At 38.1% G+C, this 19,438-nt stretch overlaps 1 protein-coding gene across 1 annotated transcript in view; it reads left to right on the top strand.

Annotated features, from left to right (window-relative positions):
• Positions 1 to 19,438, top strand: part of GLIS3 (GLIS family zinc finger 3) — a 125,702-nt gene that overhangs the window by 42,315 nt on the left and 63,949 nt on the right. The gene's annotated exons all lie outside the window — the stretch shown is intronic.

Raw genomic sequence — 19,438 nt, 5'->3', positions numbered from 1 at the left:
AGACAAAGGGATTGAGTGCACTGCCAGATGACACCAAGCTGAATGTTGCAATTGACACACCTGAAGGATGGGATGTCATCCAGAGGGACCTGGACAAGTTCATGGAGTGAATCTGTGGGAATTTCCTGTGTTTTAACAAGGCAAAGTGCAAGGCGCTGCACCTGGGATGGAGAGACCCTCAGTCTCAGCACAGGCTGGGGATGAACAGATCAGAGCAGCCCTGCTGAGGAGGGCTTGGGGTGCTGGTGGGTGAGAGGCTGGCCCTGCCCCAGCCATGGGCACTCCCAGCCCAGAGAGCCACACGTGTCCTGGGCTGCATCCAGAGCAGCATGGCCAGCAGGGCCAGGGAAGGGATTCTGCCCCTCTGCTCTGCTCTGCTGAGAGCCCACCTGCAGGGCTGCATCAGCTCTGGGCTCCCAGCACAGGAAGGACATGTGAATCCAGAGGAGGGGCATTCAGAATATTGGAGGGATTGGAGCACCTCTCCTACAAAGAAAGGCTGAGGAATTTCAGACTGTTCAGCCTGGAAAAGAGAAGGCTTTGAGGTGACTTAATTGCAGCCTTTCAGTACCTGAAGGGAGCCTAAAGGAAACATGGGGGGAGACTTTTTACAGTGACATGTAGTGACAGAACAAGGAGGAATAGCTCCAAACTGAGATTAATTTAATTGGATATTAGGAAGCAATTCTTTACTGTGAGGGTGGTAAGGCACTGGAACTGGGTGCCCAGAGAATTTGTGGATGCCCCATTCCTGGAAGTGTTCAAGGCCTGGTTGGATGGAGCCAGAGCAACCTGATCCAGTGGAACAGCGGGGATTGGAACTAGATGATTTTTAATGTATGATCTTTAATGTCCCTACCAAAGCATCTGAGTTTTTAATTTCAAAAACTCTTTCTTAGAAGCAAAAGAAAAATTCACTGAAAATGCATGGAGTCCTAAAACAGGCTAGTAACTTTATGGATATGCTTTGACACTAAGTGAAAATAGAGAACTTGACTCATGTACTTGGTCACTCTGGATTTAGTCAGACATTAGATGTTGAGGTAGGAAAAATCCTAATGGCATGAATAATGTGCTAGCAGACTAGACAGACAAGGAAGCAGTAGAGGTTATCACCAGAAATATGTAAATAGAGTTGAGATGAGAGTTCAGGAAAATACAGTGAGTAGCTCTGTGGATAATGCCCAGCCAGGCTGCATGATTCAAATGATTCCTCCCTTCCCAAATTCCTTCATCGGTGAGTCAGTCTGTGTAAATAAGGACTACAGCCAGACAACTGAAGAAATAATTTGGATTCTTTCAACTGAGCAAAGACATGTTCATGACATCATCTGTGTTCTGAAATATCTGCTCTGTTATTAAAGGCTCAGCTTCATTCTAAAGAGCAATTTCTTGTGCTGGTTTTAGTTTATATCCATACTCCTTATGAGAGGACACTTGTGAGTGCATAGATGTTGTGACTGTTCTTTGTGAAAGCTTTTGTTGCTTGCACATGATACATATTACAAGCATTGGAGCAATGTAGTCAGAACTTGAGTAATCAAGATCAGAATAGAAAACTTTCTTTTTTCCTTCTCCTTTTTTGGGTTTTTGGGGGGGGGGGGGGGATTTTTTTGTTTTGTTTTGTTTTGTTTTTTGTTTTGGTTGGTATCAGAACAAAAATAAGGGATTGTACTTAGGCAGTAATAATGAACCATATAGGAGCCTAGTAACATTGGCTGAGTAACAGATTTTTCAGGGGAAAAAGAATGGTTTTCAAGCTGAATATCATTAAATAATTTTGTTGTGCTGCAAATGAGACTTTTAGGACACAGGGATTTGTAGGTGGTACTACTGTCTGTATAACCTGGGATGCCATCCTTAACTTATTCTGGGTCCAGTGATAATCTCTCCAGTTAAACACTGCAGTTCAACTAGACATGAACTAGTTGAAAAACCTCACTCCTAGATACCAAGAAGACCACTGTGAATGATCAACAAAACCTAGACAATACACAAGGGCTGTGTTAGCTTTAGCTAAGGAATAGAGTACTGAACAACCGTCCTTGTTCAGTCCCTCACAAATATAGAGCAGCTTTTCCAGGCCAACCCTGGGAGAAAAAAAATCTAATATGCCGCTCATTATAATGATATAGAAGTTGAACACAGCCTGAAATAAAATGCTTGCGAAATACATGTTTCTAAAAACACTCCTTGTGGTGGAGAGAATGAGGTAGAAAGTATGACTTTTTCAGAGAGAGAAAAGAGATTGAAAGACCTGAAAAGAACATTAAAATTTTGCAAGATCACATCCTGCAGTTATCCATATCCATATAAATTTGGATAACTCAGCAAGCAAAATCTAGCTGACGAAGTAAAAACATCATTTGGGTTAACTGAATCTATGGAAGCTAACCCTGAATGAGTCATTAATGTGACTGTGAGGATAAAGGTGTGATGAAATACTTTACCAATGACCACTATATCTTCCAAGAAATACAGATTTTTAAAACCACAAATGGATAGTTCTCTGAAGGATAAGCCTGTTTCAGTGTATAATTTTCTGGTCTTGATACATAGGATAAAGATCTGTAGACTGCAGATAACCCAAATGGTTTTAAGTTGTATGTAGCACAAATACAGGAAATCTGATACAAATAAAAAGTGAAATTTGGGATACATATATGAAGTAACCTTAAACGAATCCAAGAGTAAACTGAACTTTTGATCCTTTCTCTCAACTTTTCTTCTTTTTTTTTTCTTCTTTTTGTCTTCTCCCTTTTGGTAGAGGAAAAGCTTCCCTATTGCAGTTTCTGTCCATAAAGAGAAACAGAGAAGACAGGGTCTGTCCTGAAGGGCATCTAAAGTTCCTGTAGCTTGTGTGAAAATTGGTAACTTGATTCAGTAGGAGATTAAATTATTACTTCTATTAAGGGAAATGCAGTTAAAATGCAATCATTCAGATTGGTGGAAACTCCCTGTCCAGTCAGTGCCCCTTATTCCAACCTTGCTGTGTCATAGGTTGCTGTTTGTCCCACCAGTGGCAAGGGACAGGTCCCAGGAGAGAGCAGGAGTTGCAGGAAGGGCTGAAGAGGCGAGGCAGGGTGGATAGGAGGGGGAACTATAGCAATCACAGGCACAGGAAGTATTATTGCAGTACTGAGAGAAGGTGAGGGAAGAAAATAAAATCTGTATGGAACATCTTGGAAAATGAGAACACTTACTTACAAAAGCACTCTACTGGTCTGCCTGTATGGGCAATAATTTTTTTCTGCTGTGCTGTTTACTCCACAGCCCGTACTCCTGTGCTCAAACGGGACACTTGTCCTTCGCACAATAGCTATTCTAATGGTTTCTGCTTAAATTGTTACAAGACCATGAAGAATTACTCCTTTTTCCCCATGAAGTAATTTTTGTCAATTGTATGAGCTAAATACAACCTATGAATTGATGATAAGATTGTATAAGATTATAATTCTAACCCAAGATATGATCAAAGATATTTTATCACTAAGCTTAACTATGGAAATTTATTGTGTTATTCACTTTACTTTACAAATTATGCTTCTAATTGAAATACATTTTACTTTTAAGCACAGAGTTACCCTTTTATTAGTCTGATAGTGGCAAACCAATTACTCACCTGAAGCAAAGAAATTAGAACCTCAATGTCATACCATAAATATAATCTTAGTTTTTCTCTTTCTTTATGATGAATAAAGTGTTGATTTGTGTGTTTGTTGAACGAATTAAATTAAGCTGAAGAATGCAGGTGCTATTTTTAAATTTTATGCACATTAAAGATACGAAACACAAGGGCATCCTCAGCTTAGGAGTTGGAAGGAAAAGCTACACATTTCAGCTGTTGGCACTGAAGCAGGTTAGTGTTTGGACTAAAGTCTTAGCTTTAGGTAGCTACTAGAGAGATTCTTGGGATGCTAAAAGTAACGTGAATCCAAACCTGATGCTTACAATATTCACACTAACCCGTATAATGTACCACCAACAAAGTCTTCCCAGAAGAGAAATTCTTCAGTTGCTTGGAGGTTTTTGTTGAGCTTTTTTCTTTAATTATTATTATTTCCTGAATGGGTTTTATACCATGAGTGGACAGAAAGGCCTTCAGAGCAAATGAACAGATTGTCTTTATTCTGTATAAATGGACACTGAAAAAGAAGAGCACAATTAACCTATTAGTGTGAAAGAACATGTCATCTTGCAAAGGTTTAAACCTTTCACTGCAAGAACAAATGGAAAATTAAGATGCTTCTGGTAGTGGTCTGTAATTAATATGCTAGTCTTTTTTTAAATTACTACTTTAGTAAGCATTTTTAGTTATATATGCAGATGTATTAAAATTCAGAGGAGTCTTACCACATGCTGCTAGAGGCAGAACAAATTATGAGAAAGTGCATTTTTGAATGTCATGTTCTTTTCTGTAAGTAAATAGAATGGTTCAGCAACAAAACAAAGGAATTAAAGTGTGCTAATCTGTAAAGTACTAATGAATTCACAGATGAAAATTCAGAGTAACTTAGAAAAACCCCCAACATAAACCAAACCAGTTACATTGTAGTTGAAATAAAGGTTCCCTTTCTTACATGAGCCTAGTAGTACTGATTTTAAAAGTAGGGTACTGGAACAAAACGGAAATGTTTAAATGCTGATCCTTCATGGATACCAAATGGAAAGCTGTTCTCACACATGGTATTTTGAGAATGACTAAATGTGGAGTCTGTTCTTATTCCAGGGCTGATTTTGCTAATCACAGTATCCAAGTGTAGGATGTTTGTACCAAAGTTAGACCTGTATCACTGACTTTTTCCATCCATGAAGACAGTACTCCATTCATGTGGACTGTTTGCACCCTAAGTTTGGTTTATATTGACCCTCTTTTTCCACAAATGCTTCATAAATATGCCAAAAAATAAATCTGTTGTGTTTCGCTTTCACTCTGTCTCAGTTATAGTCAGAATTATGTTAAAATGAAAACCCATCCATGATGTATCCTATTCTACTAATGACCCAGGAAATACACTGGAAGTCTGTGAAGGGTTTTTTTGCGGAGCATGACTGCAGAAGCTGGTTGTATTTGTCCTCTCATGGAGTCTAAGTATCCTGACCAAAGAGTAAAAATGCTCTTTTTTCCAAGAACTCAGTATTGACATACAAGATTAATATATAACAATAACATGTATTTGTATATAAAATTTATCCAGAAGAAATTATTTTGAAGAATATACAGTGAGAACACTCCTGTGATTTCATAAGGTCTGCATGATACATTTCTTCTGCTGTCTGGTTGTAATTTGGACAGCATGGTGTAAATAAACCTGTTGCTTCCAAGTGTAGTATTTTAGAAAGAAAAGCTGCAACTTAGCAAGTTGCTTTTAAAACTATGACAATCACAACAAGGACCATGAGTGAAAGTTTTACAGCAGGCATACCCCTAAAAGAACCAATTTTGTCTGTTCAGGAGCACGGGAGCTCGTTCTGAACAGTAATTTAAAGGATTATAGCAGAATCTGTGTAACAAGATGCTCACAAGCAGAACATGTAAAAGAATTAATCCTGTAGCTTCTCAGGTATTTATTTAGAGAAGCTGTTAGTTCTATTTCCATTCCCAGAAACAGCTTGGGGGTATATTGTTTACTTGTAGCGCAAAGAAAAAGAAAGAATTTTATTTGTTCAGCTCTAAAATTATTTGTATCTAGACCTTAGTCTGATCCTTTGAGACCTGAAAATGGTAATGTTTACTTTCTTGAGAAGGTTCTAGTTTATGAATGTTAAAGTTCTGGTTATTCCTTACTCATAAGTATGATTCTGCTAATGGCATAAGAGCCTATAACAATTCATAAGAAACTTTAAGACAATTTCTCCTTAATTGTAGTAGGTTTGTTTATTTGTGTTTTTAAATTTCATAAATATGCAAAGAAATCTGACCAAGAAATTGGAAGTGGGATGTTTCTATTGTCTTGATTATTCTGTCATCTTAAATTCCCATTTTTCTGATATTTTAGAGATTTGTGGATGGGTTCCTAAGGAGTACTGTTGAACACCAGGTCCCACTCAAAAACTGTAGGCAGCATATCTGGTTGGGTGCATCTGTGAAGTATTTAGAGATGTGATGTGAATGTGGATGCTTCCAGGGCTTGGAACTTAGGAATGTGGTGTCTGAGGGCTGCAGGGTCTCCAGATAAGTATTCCCTAGGTTTTCTACCTCCGCTTTGATCACTGGGAATAAACCATGGCTCAGGCAGTGTTGTCTTTGCCTCAGTTTTGCCATCTAAACCCATCTCTGCAGTAGACATATACCATTACTTTGGGAATGTCTTTTCTCCAAATTCAGTTTAGAAAACAACTTAAACAAATCTAGTTCAGAAAGCAGTTGCTTTCAAATACTCAACCTGATAGAAGCATCTCCTGGAACCACTAAAAGAAAGAACCTTTTTCGTAGAGCATTTTCCCTGGGTTTTCTCTGCCCTGCCCATAAATCAAAAGTTTCCTCCACTCTTCCCTTCTTTACCTACATTGTTGCTCCTTTACATTCTTTGATTTTCTTCCTCTTTAGCTTGTCTCCTCACCAAAGCTTTTCCATTAACTGAAAAGCATAACATTGACATCTTTGCAACAGTGGTGTTTTTTGTTAGATATGTCACACCCTTTATTGCTTATTTTCTTTATGGCTAGTACTTTCAGGGGCAGTTAGCTGCCCTTCTCCTACAGAATGAAGTACAATGCCAACCCATGTTTTACTGAGCCACTGGGCAGTATATGCAGAAACATGATGAACTTGCGTCCACTGTAAAACGAGAACTTCTCTGATGGCTGAGCTAGGAAGCTGGCAAGAGTACATGGGGCAATCACATAGTACTCATTGAAATTCACTGTCACCACTATGGTATTTAATTAGCTGAGTTGTTGGAAACCAGCTACAGGGAAGTGAGAATAAAATTCTGAAAGAAAGCAAGCAAGAAAAAAGAGAACAAAAGAGCCAGACAGTCTGTACTGATTCAGACGGAAGATAGGGTCAGTAGTACTTTTTCCATGAGCCCATTTTCAATAGCCTTGATTACAGAACTTGATTCTTGAATTAAGAAATATTTCTTACTGAACTGGTGCACAAACACTCCACAGTTTTTTACAGAACCCTTCTATTTATTGATATCAAGTACAAATCATGTTATGATTATGAGTCTAAATAATACTGTTATTCTCTCCTGTTAAAGCAGTGACCCTCATTTTTCATTCTAGCTGAGGTAAGAGTTAAACTGCTGTTAAATAAGATGTCCTCATGGATTTCCCTAAGCTTGTATGCATAATATATGCTAGAAATCAAAAATGTATTGTGCTGAAAGCATCTTTTTATAAAATTTAAACATTTAGCTTGCAAGATTATATTTTTTTATATAACTGATAGCTTGAAGAACATTTGTGTTGTGATGTTGAATAGGCTAGGCTAATTTCAGTTTAGCTCCATCCCAAATGCTTTGTACCTATAAAGCTCCTACAAGATCCTGAATACCCCACAAGACCTGCCTAATGGATGAAGGAAAGGCTGTGGATGTTTCTACTTGGACTTCAGGAGAGCCTTTGACACCATCTCCCATGGCATTCTCCTGGAAAAACTGGAAGGCCATGGCTTGGACAACCTGCAGTGTGAGGTTCAAAACTGGCTTTGCCTCAGTGTTGTGGCCAGTTCTGTTTAATGTTTCTTGATGAGTGGATTAAGAGTATCCTCAGTATGCTCGCACGACAGCACGAAATTGAATGGGATTTTTGATCTGCTGGAGGGCAGGAAGGCTCTGCAGAGGGATCTGGACAGGCTGGATCATGGGCCAAGGCCAGTGGTGTGAGGTCCAGCAAGGCCCAGTGCTGGGTCCTGCCCTTGGGTCACACCAACCCCACAGTGCCACAGGCTGGGGCAGAGTGGCTGCAAAGCTGCCGCAGGAAAAGGACCTGGGGGTGCTGGTGACAGCAGCTGAACATGAGCCAGCAGTGCCCAGGTGGCCAAGAAGGCCAATGGCATCCTGGCCTGTGCCAGCAACAGTGTGGCCAGCAGGAGCAGGGCAGGGATTGTCCCCCTGTACTCAGCACTGGTGAGGCTGCACCTCAAATCCTTTGCTCAGTTCTGGGCCCCTCACTGTAAGAAAGACATTGAGGTCCTGGAGCACGTCCAGAGAATGGCAATGAAGATGTGAAAGGTCAAGAGAGCTGCTCCTGAGAGAAATCTATGACACCGTTTGTATTCTCTCCATATTTATTTTTCACTTGAATAGGAAAGTGTGCCTCTCAGCACATTTCTGTGTTCTATGGATTTCTTGGATGTTCAATTATATGAGTTCATGCTCAGTAAATTTTGATCTTCTTTGTATCTATTTCAGATTACTTTGCTGGTTGTGACCGGAACTCTGCATTTTTTAGGTTTTATTCTCTGTTTTGTGAATTAATATTGTTTATAATTTTGAGCTTTCAATTATTCACATTTTGTTTACTTTTGACTAATGATAATTATCTAAGAATTTACATTTTCAACTCTGTGGTTTTGTGTGCACAATTAGTGCCCAAGAAACAGGTGAACTTCATTGTGAGAGTAATTTTGATCATTTCAAAGATGACAGCTGTTAGTATGAATTTACCAAGATTTTTATTCCTTAGGTTTTACTGGATTTGAATGAAACACAGCAGTAGGCCATGATTTCTGAGAAGGGAAAGAAAATTTCTCTAAGAAGTGAAACAGTGAAAAAACTGAATATAGTGCTCACGGCAAAGAGCAGGCTTATTACAAGTCTGTTCTTTTTTGTTACTCTCCACAAGCTGAACTGTTCACAAAAGCATCCTTTACTGCCAGTACCCTGACAGCCACATCACAATATTGAACCAGATTGAAGCAGACAGAGGTGAGTCAAAGATATCCTGATGTTGTCCACAATTTTTCCCTACCAAAGGTGTAGTGGTTGTGGTAAGCTGTTTCAACTCCTGATTTCCATAGCAGCAGAAAAAAGAAGTCTAAAAGTCTACAGAAAGCTATGGGCTTTTTTGTTTCCTAGGTCTGCTAAGCTTCCACAAATGCTAAAAGCTTTCTTGAGATGCATGCTTAATGTGTGAACTCTTTAAAAGTGCCAAGCATGTACTCACTTATGTGGAAAATACAATCCATATAGATAAGGAAGATGCTTATTCCTAAAAAAATATTGTTAACATGGCTGCAAGCACCCTGTCTAGCCCTGGGAGGAGGTTTCCTACCTCCATGGTCAGCTTTTCCTGCAACAGGTGGGAGAATGATGATGTTTTCAGCCTCCTTCCATTCTGATTTGTTATCATGGTCTTCCTCTTTATCAGCTCATGAGCTACTTGTCCCTTCTTGTTCTTGGGCATCTATCTTCTCTTGTCCTTTGAAACTCAGTTTCTTCAGTCATGAAAAATGAAGTGGTGAGGTAATTTTAAAAACTCCAAACATTCAAAGAAGTAAATGTAAATTAAAAAGTTTTGAAACTTTCTGTATGAAGTAAGATCAAACAATTTAAAGTATGTTTTAGTAGCAGAAATGCATTTTTGAATTGTTACTTTTGACATATTCAAGATTAAAAATAACATTTGTTGCATTTTAGCAAAAAATTAAACACGTGTTCATGCTTTTCTTGCAATCAGCCAAAAGAATTTTTAAAATCAAGATTACAATTTACAGGCTTTGTTTCAAACTAACCATTGGTCCCAGAAATAAGCATATCACGGGTTTTGATTGTCTTTGTATTGGTTTGAAGAGAAGTTTTCCTCATCTTTGCTTTACCTTTCCAAAAAATACACCAACATTCTTTACAACTGGGAATTTTGGTAGAAATTGATCACTCCTTGGAGAAAAAAGGCAACGAAGTTTATTTAAATAAACCAGGTGAAATCCAGCCACAGACTATGCCAGGAAGAAGGAAAAGAAAAAAGAAAATAAATAAAATGTTGCTTCTAAAGCAGGTTAAAAAGAGGAATACATCTCTGTGTGTATAAACTATATTCATACCTGTTACATCCATGTTTTGTGGGACTTTCAAGAGTAAACTGGAAAGGAGGCCTTTTTCTGTGCTAAGTGTTGCCCTTGGTACTGCTGCATTGAGTCTAAAGGGAGAGTAGGAGCAGTGTCCGGTGTGACATCAGTGCAAGGCTCTGGCTGGCTGTACCTGTCACTCAAGGTATTGGCTATAAATTATTGTACCATGCTTCGAGTTTAAATAACTTCACATGGAATATTTTGCAGCAACTAACAGAAATGCTGTTTGCTGTTTTTCTCCAGCAGTGCCACATAACTGTAATAAGAGATTTCTCAGTTCATTTTTAAAGAAATTGTGCTTTTTCAGAGACTGCCCAGCCAAATCAGGCTGAAAAATGAGATAGATTTTGCAAAACTCATCCACCTGTTAATAACCTGAGCATGCACAGCCATAAACCTTGGAAGAAACTGTTTCCAGAAACTCTGTGCATCTGTAGGGGGTAATAAAGATAGTGGTGGACAAGGTAAACTAAGAATATTATTTGGAGGGACAAGACTACGTGTCTTCCATCATCAGCACTAACTTGTGGAGTTTTGGCCCAGTTTTGTCTGCAAAGTGCTGTATCTTTTTTCCATTTAGAGTAATTTTTAATAGCTGAAATATACCTGATCAAGAGGTCATAATCCTTTTCTGTTACTGGTCCCTTGCTTCAAGTAAATACCCCATTGCTTTCTCATTAGAGGGAGAAAATAGTGATTTGTAATCCAGCTCTGTGATGTAGCTGGCTGTAATTAGAAAATTCTTATGAGTCTTTGTTCCATTGTTTGTAACACAATGTAATTTGAGGAAAATAAGATGTTTAAGTTATTACAACTCTGTTGTTGAAAAGTTAATATAGCTTGTTTTAATAATGATTTTCCAGTTGTTTGACATCGAAAAGACTGGAAAAATATACACTTAATTTTTCAATTAAAGAGATTGCAATTAATTTACCCTAGGCAAGGTGAAATTGTTTCAGCAAATTAGATAATTTTGCTATTTATGTCCTTGGACTTTATTATGTCAGATATTTTAAATCCCATAAACTGATATTCCAAGAACTCACTCACCTACAACCTGCACTCTAGTTTTCCATACAGAAAAAAAAAAAAAAAAACCAAACAAACTAACAAGAAAAAAAAAGGGTTCTTTGAAGCCTTATAAAAATCTTGTCCTAAATTCCCTGTGACTTGCTTTAAATTTTGTTTTCCTTTACAGGTAGATAAAATACATGCCAGGAAGTCCAAACTGATTCAAATTTTTTTTTCTTTCTCCACTTCTTCCAAGGAGCCTCCTTTGGAATCTTGTTTACTTGTTTATTTCTGCTCTTTAGTGCTAGAGTACTGCTTGTGTTTAATGTCTTACTAGGGAAAAAAATGATGAATGTTTTCAAGTTGCATTAACAGCATTCTCTTTGCATTTACAGTAGAAGAAAATCAAAATTTAAGTTGACTTGCTGGCTCCTAAAGAAAGCCAGAGAGGGAAATGTTGATTATCAAACATGAAAACCTATGGTAAAAGCATAGAATTTCAACATGTAGTGGCATTTTCATAAATCTTAATCATATTGATCACTACTTTAAAGGGGATCATGTTGATCACTTAAAAAAAAATTAAAGTAGAAATTAATACAATTGAAGTGGAAAATAATAATGAGATGTGGATTCTGTGAGACACAACAGGAAACCCAGTTAATATTAGTATATTAACTTCTGTTTATACAGGTTAGAAGTGTATAAGTCTACCTCATGCACTGGAGGGAGGGGTGCAGGAACAGCAGAGATCAGCAGGCACTCTGGCTGTTGCACTGGACATGGAGACTGGGGATGAATCCTAATCCTACAGGAGTAGCAGGCAGTGCTCCTGAACTGTGGCCTGAAATCAAATTTGTCACTACTTCCGCTGCTGGAGAAATTATATTGTGAAACTGGGATGTCCAGTAAGCAGATATATTCAAAGAACTCCTAAATTGGACTTCAACACTCTTGGTTTTGCTCAGTTTTAAAGGCTGAAGACCTCCTTTTCAAAACCCTGTGATGCATGTCAAGAGCTCTTGTCAAGAGCTCAAGATTTACAGTGCGTAGGCACTAAGTAATTTGTTTGCATACACTACCTGTATGATCCAATGTTGAATGTTTTTGTTTTGTTTTGTTTACTTTGTGGTTTTGGTTTGGTTTTGTTTTGATAGTAAAGCACAGGACACTACCAAGCCAATAATTAGTCAAAAACTTAACTGAGCTTTGACACAAAACATTGTTAAGTCATGCACAACATTGTTAACTCATTGCATACAGGTTTAACCAGCAGAAACAACACAAAACCCTAGATTCATCATTGTCTGTGGCTAGATAGGAGATCTAGAGAAGAGGATCTTTGCAATAATTTCACTGCATTGATGATGCCAGGGTCCAGCTTTGAGTGAATTAGAATTTCTCTGCTGATTTTTTAAAAGATTACTTTTGAGAAATTCTCTTTTGTATTTGGATGAGTGAAAACTTAATAACTTACACTGAAACCTGAGGATGAATCTTAAGAGTTTCCCTGGAAGGAAAATTTGCGGACTTCTCATCCTCCCTCACTTTTTCTCCTTTACTTTGTTATCATCTGTAGAAAGATACCTGACATTCTAAAATGCCTGTGCATGAAACTGTAAATTCACACCCACCAAAAAGCTGATGAAAAGCTCTTCTGACCTTGTCAGTTGCTTGAGAAGGCTCCACTTAGGTTTTCATGAGCTGACAAATTATTGGAAAACATGTGACTACAAAGTACTGAGGAACACATTTGTATTCCTTTGTAATACAAGTATTAACAAATTGAAAAAAAATCCAGACTACTCAGGCACAACCATAGATACTGTGTTTTTCAGACAGTGGAATGGCACCATACAAAGCTTTTCCCAGTAGCTGGTGTCTGCTGGCATTTATTCTTCCTCTGTTCTGCTGGCTTTGAAAGTTGCATAGTAGCATAAGTTTCCCCTAGTCGAGCGTTTATTTGTTAAGGCTTCTTGCTTAAATACTAATGATCAAAACAAACCTACCTGACTTTATGGATGAAGGAACACTGCAATATCATAGCTTCCATCCGAGGTGTTGGTGGAGCAATTAGGAAATCATTTGGCAGTGCTATGCAGTTAAAGTTGGAGTCACCTTTGGCTGGCACCACTACACATCAGTTACGTTATCTCACTGATTTGCTCCATATGTGTCAATCAAGTGAGAACAATGTTAAAAACACCATGTTTAATTAACTAGCAAAGTATATTTTTGATTTAAAGGTAGTCAGCTGGTTTCATAGTCATAGAATGCTTTGTGTTGGAAGGGGTCTTGAAGATCATCTAGTTTCAGTCTCCCTGCCATAAACATGGACCCCTTCCACTGGAGGAGGTTACTTAAAACTGTATCATACTTTCCTGAACGCTGCCAGGAAAGTGCAAACAAAACCTCTCTGGACAACCCTGTTCCAGTGCCTGGCTGCCTTCACAACAAAGGATTTCTCCTAGTACCCAATGAAAACCTACCCTCTTTCAGTGTAAAGCCATTTCTGCTTGTCCTGTTACAATATGCTCTGGACCTGCAATCAGCATCTCTTTAAAGAAAATTTTTTTCACTGAGACCTTTAACCATTTTCCTGTGCAGGTCACTACTAAATGATTTATGATCTAAAAAACTGAGGTCTAGTTTTTCTTCGATAGCTAAGAACAGAATGCCTTGTAAGCATGTCTATTTCTTCTTATTCATAGAACAGCTCATTCCTATAGCACATGTAATGAAAATGAATGCAAAATGCCACTTCTTCTACAGGTTCTTTTTTATCTTATTCACGTTAGTTTCTCACTTGTGAAATTCTCTGTGTAACAGAGATCAGTAGTGTCTCACAACTCTTAACTTATGTTGACATACTGATCCTAACCTTTTTCATTGAGGCCTTTATTCTAAATCTTCTTTATATTCTGGTTGGGTACACAAGCTATGTTTTATTATTTAAAGTTATTTGTGTTCTTGTACAAACAGCACAAATATTTATGAATACACTAAAAGTGTGTTTTCCCTGGATAGTCATCCATGTTGGTTTGAAATCAGTTTTTTATAAAAATGTGCTGAAATACGTAGATTTGCAGAATGCTCAGACTGAGTGGAGATGTGTTTAAAAATTGGCCAGAAACAAAACTTGGAAACCTAAGTCCCAGTCTTTACATGTAGCTGTACTGTGCTGTCTTTCACAACTTTGCCATCTTAATCAGCTTCTGTCCATTCTAAGATTTATAAAGCATAATTTCTGATAGAAGCCAGATCCATACAAGAGTTAAGGGGATAGTTTAGTAGGAATCTCTAACACTGAAAAATGTGCTTTATTACCATGAAGAAAAAACAAGTGTGTTTCTACAGTGCAGAAGGTCAGTTAGGTGTAGCAACCTGACCTTGAATTTTAACCTGACAAGTCAAGTTCTGGGATGAATGACTACTCTGAAAAGCTAGTATCAAAATGCAGTTTTTTCATTGCTGCTGTACTTCTCTCACTCTGCCTTCAGGAGTCAAGGGTCAGAGATTTCTGGTTATGGAAATTATGAGTACTCTGAACAACTCTGATTCCTTCCTATTGGTTCCTGAAACAGTTACATATTCTGGGCGCATTAAAGGAATTATGAGAAGATGACATAGGATTATTTACATGTGGATGGGTTATTGTGTACTTTTTGCATGGTACATTTATTCCTTTTCTTTCTGACATCTATTATCATTCTCTGACATCTGTTGGTGATATAAGGTACCACTTAGTGTGGTAAAAATCTGCATTTGGTGGGCTTATTTCTTAGTTTTTCAGAAAATAAAAGCCATATAATAATGGGTTTATTTACCTATTCTTTTTGATGAAAATTCTTAAAAAATAAAAAATAATAAATTAAAAAACAAAACAAAACCCAAAACAAACAAACAAACAAACAAAACTGCTTTGCAACTTAAGGAGCTGCTTTCCCAACTTAGAATCTTTGTGGAACTGTTCATATGCATTTAGCCATTATTTTTGTATTGAATTTTACTGCTTCAGGCTGCTAGTGGACAATCATAAGAAGTTGTATATGAAGCTTTCCTGATATAAACTAGGAATACTGAGTTTGGATATTTACTTGGCCCATTCAACACTTTGACTCTGTAAAATTTTGAGGTACCACACATGAGAGCAAGAGTTTATCTGGGTATGTGCAAATGCTAACCATTAAAGTAAATGAAAAGGAAAAACATTTTTTCCCCTTCCTCTACATATACCAATGCTTAAAATCAATGTTGTTCTATTAAATAAAAACATAAAAAATAGTGTAATTTGTTTTCCATGAGGAGTACTTCACTCTAGCAGTGATCAGCTGTTAGGAAAGATGAAGAGTTTCATACGCATTTCTGTCGGCTGCTTGTTCTCTGCCCCCGAGGTGAGTTGGGTGGTCCAGGGAGCGACCCCAGGCTCTGAAGAATGAGACTGGACTCTTTGCTGTTCGGTCTTCAGGTTGTTTATTAAGTCTTATCTACAAAATTTTCTTCCTGGCAGACAGAGGTCTGACCAGCAAGGCAGCCACGATGCTCTCCGCCCGCCCCCAAGGCTGCTCCGTCTCTTATACCACAAATTACGTACATCATATTTACCTTTACCTTCCAATACTTATCACCCATGTTGGACAGTGCACCCCTTCCCCAAACCAATCCCTGAGTGCCATCACCACAGCAGAAGATGGAGAACAAGAAGAAGAAGGAAGAAGGATGAGACACGCCCTGTTCCTTCTATCTTGTCCCCATTACCTTTATACAAAAATTTTTAAAACTTATATTTTCACTCTGTGTACATCTTATAAAAACACTCTTTAAACCTGTGACACCTTCCAGCCTTCATACTAAACTGGCAATTCATTTGCAGGATCGAAATCCAGCTACTAAGTGTTCTGGGCATCATGCCAAGATCTCCGAGCCCCCTGACGGGGTTTCGGCTCTCGACGTGGTCTCGGGGGACTCCTCACATCCGGAGTGATGTGCAGAGTTCCCACATCACCCCTGCCTGATTTTAACAACAAAACTTGCCAGTCAAGGAATGTGCATATTTTAAAAACTTTTGTCTGTGATGCTGGGCAAGTTGCAATATTTGTCATTTCCACAACTCCTCATACCACAATGACCGTTGTCCTTTCTTTTTTTCCTGCCAGTGAATGTAATAGTCCTTTTTTACAACCCTATCCCAAATATAAATTAAAATTAGCTCAATAAAATTATGTTAAGCATAAATTTTTGGTTTGGGCTATTTTTTATATCCAGGGAGAAGGGATAGAGAAGGCTAGGAACAATTTAAGATCCATGTCCAATCTTGGCTTCAGATACAGGGCTTTGTTAATGTTGAATTTGCTTTCTTGCTGAAAGGAGGAAAAAAACCCTTCTTGTCACCAGAGATTAAATACTGAATGACATCATTAGGACTCAACAGAATCCTGAGATCCTATGAAACACTGCTCTGCTTTTCTTTTTTCTTTGTCCCTTTTCCTCTTCTTCGTTTTCCTTTTTTAAATGGGAACAGTGATGTTCAAAGTCATTACATTGCTGATGAGCCATTAAGTCACTCAGCCTTGTTTAAATAAGCGTATTTCATATAGACATACAATCCAACAGCAGTTATTGTCTCTTAAAACTGGATTCTGTTTGCTGAGCTACATTGCATATGCCTGCTTTCATTAAAAAGTTATATTTCCAAAGACTTAGAAAAATAACTGCTTTACAAAAAGTATGGAGAAAAGCTGATGGAATTTGAAGGCTTCTAGGGGAAAACCAAACACATCTTGCTGTCGCTGTATTTACAGAACTTTTCTTGTACTATAGGGTATCATACAGGCAAAGGTCCTGACTCTGCGAAGATTTATTTATGGGATGAGCTTATGGCAGGGCAAGTCATCTCAGCTGAACCAAGTAGGAGCTCTTATGGTATTGGGAATAAAAGCCCTTCCAGAACTGGTGCCTTGAATAGTTAGGAATGTGATGACAGAAAATATTCCTCTGAAACTTCTCATTTATTTCTCTTCTCCTGTCAAATACCCCATAGCAACTGAGGGCATGGTGCTAACTCCAAGTTACCTTATTAATCTGAAAATAATCACAACAGTGAAGGAGTGGGTTATGAATCATTTGCCGCCAAAATAAAGGGATATGGATAATTAGGCCATCATAAGACTCTCACACCTTGCACTTTCAGTGAAGCAAATTCTAGGTATATGTAGGGGGTTTTATGACAGATTTTACCCCACTGTAGTAAATATGGTCTGATATTAAGTATTAAGTGGTTATTATTACATCAGATAAGGAACCTGCCTCTGGCCTTATTCAGACATCATTTGGGTGGCCAAGAATATAGAGAGGATTATCTAGTAATGATCTGCTGGATTGGGCTCAAACGGCTCTACTGCCAGCTGCTGTTGTCTGATCAACTTTCCAAAAATATGGTCTGAGTCAGCTGGTAACTTCTTTCACAGAGTTTTATTTCAGACTAAGTGACTTGCATCATCTTTTAACTAAAATGAAAACAACCCAATGCCTCACTATCATCCATGTAGGTTATATACTGCCTTCAGTATTCCTACTCTTTAGCTGTTGAAGCCTTATTTTCTTATTCTACAAATAATTAGTGGTGTTCGTTAACCTCAAGTAATTTAGTTGGTACTGTTTCCATCTCTCTTGGTGTCAGAAGGGCATGCTGTGGCATATGGTCAGGATGCTTGGTGGGCTCTGATCAGTCATTTACTTTCTTGTAATGCAAAGGCCTCTTTAGTCTGACACTTGTGCTGCTGTCAAAAGCAATGAGGGTCAGCAGTTGTGGTGACAAACTAGTTTTGACAAGCTTAATGACCCCAATGAAGAAAAGTCTGCAGCTTGGATAGCAACTGCAGGATAATTGGTTAGCTCAGCCAAACAAGAAACATGTTAAAATCCCAGATCCTCTCTGGCAGGCCAATTACACCATTCAACAAGAGGTGGAAGGTTGCCATTAGCTTCTAGAGTGATACAAAAGCATCAGTAGGCTGTATTTCAATCAATTTAGTTTGCTGTGATGGAATATCAGGAAACTGAAGGAAACAACAGCCTTTCAAACTGTGTTCATGCTATACATTGTAGAAACCAAAGACGAATCTTCATAATAGCCTTTAGACTTTTACGGACAATACTGTCTTGCAATGTTGCAGGTAAGTATGTGTGTGTTGATTCAGCTAGATGCAAAAGACTTATTCAGGCTTTCCCTGGCTTTTCAGACTGTAGGACAAAGCAACCAAATTGAAGAAATTAAGTAATGTAAGTAACAAATTACCAACTGGCATGCAGTTAATGGAGAGTGTTAATGTTTGATCTAAACATATTTTTTATAAAGAGAACACAACCACTATAGGGACATAGCCACAACATCAGCATCTCATAATTACAGTGTATGCTGTTAATGAACATCAAAAGGTCACTGCTAGCAGAGCTAGCAAAGGTTCAGATCTGCAGGCTTCTTGCAAGTAAACACCAATGCAGGAAGGAAAAGGATCCGTATGGTCATCTTACCAGCAATATCATCATCACCAGCATTCTTCTTCATTTCTGGGCTCTAGTTCCCCCTCTGAGGAGCAATGTTGAAAGTAAGTAAACGAACCCCTCACTTTTTCTGCACACTGTCAATTTACTAGGGAATGCACAAGTTTCCAGTTCAGTGCACCCTCTTTGAGTTATCTTCAAAGTCTGAAACTCAATTGATCTTCAAAGAGAAACCATTCCAGTTTCAATCCTTTATTAGTATATAAGATAGAAAAGGAAGAACAGAATACAGATATCACAGGTTTTTTCCACAGTTCTACTGGTATGACTGGAGACAGGAGGTGCTCAGTCCAGCATGATCCATCCTGAGCCTGCCCATTCACTTCAGCTTCTTGATTCTTCCAGGTCTCTAAAACTATGCCAGTTTTCCCTCACTCTTCATTCCCTCCTTCCCGCACACTCTTCTTGTTGTTACCTGAAGGTTCTTCAGGCTGTTACCTGAAAATAATCAGGCCTCTCTATTTATTGAGTTATTAATTACAAATGCTTATCAAATTTATCAATCCACTTAATATATTTGTAATATAAATACCAGATTTACTTACCCTGCCTTTGCGCATATGTCTAGCAAGATGGTACCTTTTCCATACCAGTGTAAACATAAACTTACTGTGAAACAGGAACTCCAAAGAGGTGAAGTGCAATTGAGCTCTTCTGCTGTGTTTTTTAACTGATTTTCTGGCATACATCAACAGGCAATTTTAGCATTGCACTTGATTAGGAAATGAGCATAATCCAGGCTCAGAGTTAGTATTCTCTTTCAATTAGCTAATGTAAGCTTCATCTGCTATTCATTCCCAATTAGTTCTTATGTTGTGCACTTACCTGTTTTTTTTGTAATCT

The sequence above is a fragment of the Geospiza fortis genome, unplaced genomic scaffold (genome assembly GCF_000277835.1).
Source record: "Geospiza fortis unplaced genomic scaffold, GeoFor_1.0 scaffold491, whole genome shotgun sequence".
Taxonomy (NCBI): Eukaryota; Metazoa; Chordata; class Aves; order Passeriformes; family Thraupidae; genus Geospiza; species Geospiza fortis.
Note: the sequence above shows the minus strand (reverse complement) of the source record. Positions and strands in the feature narration are given on the sequence as shown.